Raw genomic sequence first — 8,013 nt, forward strand, 5'->3', positions numbered from 1 at the left:
GAGAGAAGCGAGAAAAGGAAAGGAGAAGAGAGGAGGAAAGAGAAAGAAAAAGTATCACCACCCTTGGATCCCACGATGACGATGACAGACGTGGCAATCCTCCAGTGGCGGGCACCCGCGTGGTTCCCTGGAGGGCGTGTCTTTTGTAAGCTAATCCCCGCCTCCAGGTACGCCCCTTCAGGACTTACATGGTTCTTGTTCTAGAAAGTTCTCAGTCTTCTGCGCAGGCGCTGGGGGAGGGGGGTGGTCACGAGGGGTCTCTCGGGTGGTCGCAAGCCCCTTCCTCAGATCAACTCTGTGACCTCTGGCCATAGATGGTCAGGTCCGGCGGAACCCGGAACCGCGCATGCTCCGACGCGCTCTCCACGTCCCGCTCTCGCTCTCCCCCACCCCGTGCTCGCTGACCTGCCGTCGCCATGCAAATCGCGCCTCAAGTCGCCACAGTGTTTAAGACATTAACTCTTTCAGTCTCTCACACATGCTTTGTTCCTACAAGTTCAGTCGTATTTTCATGAATATGAAGAGTTTAATCTTATTTTATAAGTTTACAAGTTTAATCTTATTTTCATGAATAAGAATGTTGTCAATACCAGTTTACTCTATAAAATGGAACTTTTAGAAAATGATTTATTTATCTGAAGTTCCTTATTTATTGAGGCAGGAGTTACAGAAGCTTAGCCCTGCTTCTGTACCCCTTATGAATCTGCAACTCCACTCTTTTGCTGCAAGACAGCAGAATCACATCCAAAACCATCAGGTTTTCTCCATCTGCCTTACCCTACATACAAAGTATTATGAAGTGGCAGACAATATGCAACCAGGATCTCACCCAGGTGCCCAGGTGTGCATCCCATTTCAGGACAGTACCGTGGGCACCAGTGCCCGCGCACTGATAGTACGATCACATACAAAGCGTGTTTCTAACATATGAAGAAACAAGAGGAGGGAATGCATTTTCCCCAACCTTTATGCAACATACATAGCAGATATATGAGTGATTTATGTAATATATCACACACATGTGTCCTGACAGCACCATACAGAGCTACATCCCTCCCTGCAACTGTCTTTTACCTTACTTGCTACTGTAACAGCTTTTGAGTTCTTTCCAAATTTTAAATGCGTATATCTGTATTGATGTAACTCTTATCTAATTAAATTGTGCGTATTTCTCCAAGTCACTGGTAAGAGCACATGATATGGCAACAAACCAGGATCAGATCTGTGTGGAAGACCACTGGCAATAGTCCTCATAGGATGATGATTTATTATTGACAATTATTTTTTTAAATTGACCAGCTAACCATATTTTAAGCTATTTGATGTTTGTTTCATTGATTTTGTATAGTAGATTTTCTATTAAATGTCTCCTACAAGTGCAAATACGTCACCAGCTACACTTATCAAGCACATTCATCGTCTTGCACATTTTGTGTCTTTAGCAATGTATTTCTCCCTAAGAGAATTCAGTTCAGTGTTCCACTGTAACAGTTACGCTTCAGTATAAACTTCAGGAATACATTTGAGTTCTATGGGTAAAGAACTGATACCTCTGTTGTCTGAATCAGGATTTTATGACTGCATGAAGTTTGATCTCTCTGACTTGCTGAATTTCAAGTTCATTCATCTGCATGGATAAATCTCTGTCAACACAGACTGATAGAGGTCACATTTTAATTCATTTGACAGATTGGTGAGTGAGGCTTTTCAAAGTTTTTTAGAGAATGACACTCAAAGAGGAGATGTAGGATCTTCTGTAGTCAATCAATCTTCTTCCTGCTTACAGAACTTAATTGGGTTAGGAGATGTTAGAAGGTGTTGAAAGGACTAGGAATAGAGACAATATCTGTGGAGGCTATAGAGTGTATGTCTACACCAAAGAACTGCACTGAGATATCCAAGGTAACATTACACTACAGTTGTGTGCTGAAAGCAATATTGTCATGGTAGTACAGATTTTCACTTGAACTAATTTCCAAATAAAAGTAGTATCTTTACACTCTCCTGCACTGTGTAATGCAGACACACTCTTAATCTTTTTCACCTCTTTCTCACTGTTTGAAGAGGAGAATTCTTGTAGTGAGTTGTCAGGCTGATAAGTTATAGTGTTCACTTTATTTTTTACAGGAAAGTAAAAAAGGCTCAGCTTAACTTAAATAATCACTTTGCAATATCATTTTAATAGGTCATTTATTTCACATTTTCAGCACATTCATTTTGAAATTATAATGTACTGTTCTACAAAATAAGGTGCTTAGAGGATAGGATAAATGAAGGGTTGTAACAAAAAGCTACAGAATGGTGCTCTACATACGATAGGACATTATTTCCTTATTGCTCTTTAAATTTAGCTAATAAAATATCCTTCTTCAATGACTAAATATGAAGACTAAGTATGTATTTCCAGAAAGCATAGTTTGCTATCACATTTTGTGCACTAGGAGACTTCTTTTGTGTAAAAGTTTTACTTTCTAAAATACTAAGTATAGTATATACTATATAATTAACAGCACAGGTTGGAATGAGAAAGGTTGTCAGTATGAAAATCAAACTTTCTCTAAGAAAGAAAAGTGATGTTTTCAACCTACTTTAACATTTGAAAACTTTCTCCATTTGTATTTATAAATTCATGCAAAACATGAAAGATATGGGAAGCTCAGCACGAGAAATTGTCACATTCCAATGTCTTTACCAGCAAAAGTCTCTGTGTATAAAGTCAATTCACTCTATCTTAAATTTTCAGAGCTTTCAAAACCTTTCAGTGAGTGAGCATTAGTTGTCTAGTTTTTCTGAAAACTGGTTGCTTAACCAAGGTGTTTAACTGTGGTTCTAGAAACTTGACTTGAGAGATAACATTAGGAGATTGTAGTGAAAATATTGGAATCTTAGCTACTCTAAAAACTATTACAAAATTGAAAAAAACTACTTTAAAATGTCACAGAATACTTCAAATATATTACTACAACACTTACTGAAAGATCAGAAAATAAAATTTCCACTTTTAGGAAAAAAACCAAACTAAATCCAGTTAAAAAAATAACACTGTGCTTGTTTATTAAAACTGTTCTAAAAATGTTTTTATTGTGCACAGTTATATTAAGGTCAGCTATATCCTGAAGACTCAGGTTTGGCCACATAGAATTTTCTTTTCTGAAGTAGGAGTAACTTAACAGTTACAATTTAGGAAGAAAAAACAAAACCAACACAAAACAAAACAAAAAAACCTGTGGTTTTTTGTCTGTCTTTGAGGTTTCACCTTGGGGCAAGTCTAGCATTAATATGTTTTTCATCCTCCTAGCTGTGCCCTAGCTGGGGCCCATTTACATGAACTAAAATCAATTTTTGAAAGCCAAAATCGGGCAAAACATTCATTTAATTTCATGCTATTTTAACATGTGCCTTGCAGAAATGATGAAGTCAGGAAAAAAATAGCCCCAAATCCACCAGTGAGGCCCCTTAAAGTACATTTGTTTGCATACTTTGGCTTTATGAGAGTAAGTTTTAAAACAAGATTTACAGAACAAAAGCAATCTGAGCTGCAGTTAAGCAAGATACACAGGGCTGCAGCTGATGTTTTCTTGTGCAATGCATTTAATTCTCACATAGTAGGTGTTGTTGATGGATATGTCATAGATCAGCACTTCTTGGATATTTGAGTGGTCAGAGAAGTTTAGAAGTATTGAAACTGGAACATTCCTGTGTTTCTCATGCCAAATCTGGTGTTATATTTAGAGGTGCGCATCATGTGCAAGGAAAAATTGCAAAGGTTCTGGAATTAATCATCTTGCCTGTTAACCCCCTGTGATGTTGTAACTATCTGGAATAAATGCAGGAAACTTCTTAGAATAAATGTTGATCATTTACTTCACATCAGATTTCTGCTTGTGAGGGCTGACCACAAGCCAAACAGCATAAAAGCAGTGGATTTTGGCGCTCAGAAGCAGGAAGTATGACTGACGTTAGGATTGACAGGTCAGGCTGCAAGAATTAAAAAAGGTTATTTTCAAGAAGCACAAAAAAATCTTTATTTCTAGGTACTGACATGTAAGATCTTCAACAGAAATTTTACAGGTACACTGGTTTATGCTTTGTTGCTGAGTACAGGTTAAAAAAAAATCCTCTAGTGTTACCTTTGGGCAGTGATTAGAAACAGTCCTGTGGATTTAGACAATACCTTTCGTTTGCCTGCTAGAATACAGGGCATCCACAGATCTCAAATTTTATGGGGTTACTTCCTCGGCATCTTGTGGAATCAAGTTCTAAATGTAGTTCCTGCAGAGATACTTCAAAATAACTTTATAGTTTTTTAGGTTTCTGAGAACTGGAAAGAAGACACTAAGACTCAGCACTAAGGTTCCACCAAACATGTTCTTGCACACAGAGAGAGTCTATATTACACAAGCCACGCATTGCAAAAATTCTGTCCCAGCAAGCAGTGGGACTTCATTATGGTTGGATGGGTTGCTTGGCAGGAAAGATCTGTTTCCTGAATCTTCCAAAATCTTAGTGCTGCTTAGCACCTTCTTGTGAAATAATGCCCTCAGTGCTCAGCTGAATGTTCCAAAGTCTTTGTGGGTAGATAATCTGTGGCTACTTTTCCAATTCAAAATGTTCTACTTTCTCAAAGAAATGCCAAAATACACAGAAAATTACATTTCTCAAATAAAACATGTATATCTTATACACAACAAACATCAGAAAAAAGGTTCTTACCTACCTTGAGTGAAAAAAATCATGTTCCTTAACATGTAAAATTCAGCACCAGAATAGTTAGAATTTGTTTCAAGAAGACTTTAGATCCCCCTAATGTTTATATGGCACATTGCAGTGCTGAGGAGACTGGTGGTATCTTAATAAGTAAGGGAACAGGATACATACAGCAGCACAGCACAGTTCTTCAATAACTAGCTACGGTATTGGAAGATGAGAAGCGGGGTCATCATTGCACAGTGTTATGCCTTATATATGCCTACATAGGGCCCAACAGTTCTAACCGTTACTCTCATTTTATAGATATGAAAATTGAAAGAACTTCAATAAGTAAATTGCTTTTACAGGTCAGAGACGAGAATTCAAGAATTACTGTAACTTAGGCATGTGCTAGGTCATATATTCTCTCCCAAAGTGCAGTGATTGTTAGCAGGTTACCATTGATATCTGAGACTTAGCTTGTATAAATCAGTTTCTAGCTATGAAGATTTATAGAATTCTGGAGTTCAGAATCCTAAAGGCTATAGTTTCTCACGCTTCCTTTGCTTCTGTATCCTTTTAACAGCCATAAAATTCAGCTATTGCATCTTGCATTATTCTCATTTCAGTTTACCAGTTGTCATATATCTAAACACCAAATTGTTGTAGCCTAACTCTGGAAAAGTGGAAAGGGACAAGAGGGCTTTTTCTTTTAAGTATTTATGACTTCTTTGTTCAGTCTGAATTATGATTTAACCACCTGTAGTTAGGTTTGCAAGAAAAGAAAGTGTTGATAAAGGGAATGCATAATGATTTCCTGATTTTAAGTATAGTATTTGCCAGGATGGGAGGTAGCTGGGACAATGAATATTTTCCTATGTTATGTGTTTTGGCTCTCTTGGGCTGCCTTGGTGATCTTTTTCATATTTGGAAACAATATTGCCCACTCTGAACACATGAAACAGCATAAAACTGATCTCCCACTTCCATATTAATGTGCTTCTTATGGACAAAATCACTCAAGAGCAGATATCCCACTTTGTAAACAATGTTGTTACAATCTCATAAACTATATATAATACAGTTCTCCTCTAAAAAAAGGTAATTTTGCTTCTCTGCAGTCTATACATGACAGGACAAAGCCAGAGGTTCATATACACCCATGCATATATATAAAAATATGTATACACACACACACACATATATATATATATACACACACACCCCTATGTTTTCTGTATTCATATTCAGTATCCCTTTATAAGACAATAAATCTAAGAATTCGCAGTGTGTAAGAGAATCTAAATTTCTCCTGTTGCTAAAGCAAATCTTCAAGTTCTTTGGGTTTAAAGTGACCTTAGAGTTTAAATGAAATAGGGTTTGTTGCCTCTTGAGGTATTATCATTATCCTAAAATCATTTTGCATCTCAACACAATATAGCATAACTGGTGATGTCAACTTTGTCTTTCTGCATCTTCTTTCTTTCACCTCTTCATTACTACAAATCCAGAACACAGGAATAAAACGTGATGAATATGTTTCCAGAGAGAGGGAGGACAGAGCAGGATAAAAACAGCCACAGGCATTTCCATGGTCAATGGCCCACCTTCCTTGGTGACAGGAGGAAGTATATATTCAGAGGATATGACTGTACCATGCATTAGAGCTGTGTGGGTTTCTGACTCTTCCTGAGATCTGAAGTGTTATTTTCATGAAAAACCCTGCAGGCAGCTTGCCTGCAACCTTAATCACCTCCTCTCCTCTCCTAACACAGATTTCTTGCATCTATGAGTTTTCCCATATGATGATTTATTGTGCATAAAATTCCACTTTACACCTAATGTAAATTATACTGCCAACTATCCAAATGCCAGCTATCCTCCAAAACTCAGTCTTTTGGAGGCAGTAAGCTGTCTGGTCTGGATGCCTAAGTGCTTTCTAAAGCATAGTGTGTTTTACTAAAGCTTCCTCAGGCAACTACTGTATATGTCTATGATTTTAATTATTCAATTAATACTGCCTGTTGTGAATAAATTCAGTATCTATTCATCCATTTTTCAGAAAGTCTACAGGCTTCCAGTCTTAATATTTTATCCCTTCTGGATGATTTAGTGAATTGTGCTAAACATTACAGCTAGCAGCAATAGTTGGAATATCGTTAATACGTAGCAGTAGACAACTGCTGTTAGAATAAAGTTCCTTCTGGATGTATGTACACCACAGCTCAGCTTGAGGTACATCTATAGGAGAAAATAAATAAAAAGTACCAGAAGGTATGCAAATGAAACAAACTGATTAAGACTCAGTGCTGAACCCATACAATTATGAATGTATATATCTATCACACTATTAAAAGAAAACTAATAGCATATCTCTAATTACAAAAGATGGTACAGAAATTGTGAATGAGCTATCCAGTACTGCTGGCAATTAGTGCTGGGGAGGCTCTACTGTTGATGCTGGCAGCTCTGCTGCTGTAAGAAGTAGAGCAGGAACTGGCTTAGTGAGGCTCTCAAGAAAAACTAATAATTCTTCTTCAGAATAAATAACTGTTTATCAAATTAACTCTTTTATGGGAAAGGTGGAATAAAAGGAAGCTGTATAACACCTATAGCCTCTATAGCCTGCAACATACAAATATTCAGGACTCTTTCAAGTCAGACTACAGTGGCCCACTTCTCAGCTGGTGATGGCTCATTCTCATGCCATTTAATACCAATTTATCTGTCATTTCTGGGAACTGAGAAGGTATGTGGAAAAAAATACTACAAGTGCTTCTCAGTCATGCGCTCTGGTGTGTGTTTAAGGCCCATGACTGGCTGAAAGTCTGCATGCTGTGCTCAATAGTAATTTGTTGATGGCTAGAATATCTAGGGGATAGATCACATCACGTGCTATCAAGTGCTATTCAATGCCTTCTAATGAACTTCCCCCAGCTCCTTAGCCCATTTTTCCTATTAATACCTAAGTACCTTTAAAAAGCCACCTTGTACTTACTTTATGCTTTAGCTTCCATTTTTCTGTTTATATGTTCTACTCCTTTTTCCACCTCTAGGAGATCAATGTTCTGTCACATCTTACAATCTATGCTCTTATTTCTGTGTTTGTACAGGACTTAGCACAGTGGTCTATCTGTGCAGTCTTTTAGGGGTGAATACGGAGTGCTCTGGAGGCACATGGGATCTTATGTGCCTGATAGGGCTTTAAGGTTTTAACAAACTATTGACTATGCTTAGGCAGGTTATCTGCAGGTTGTCTAGAAGGCAACTATATAGATAACATGCAGCAAATACAGAAAGAACCTAATGCTTGTGACTGATATA

This window comes from Ciconia boyciana, chromosome 2, assembly GCF_034638445.1.
Source record: "Ciconia boyciana chromosome 2, ASM3463844v1, whole genome shotgun sequence".
NCBI lineage: Eukaryota > Metazoa > Chordata > Aves > Ciconiiformes > Ciconiidae > Ciconia > Ciconia boyciana.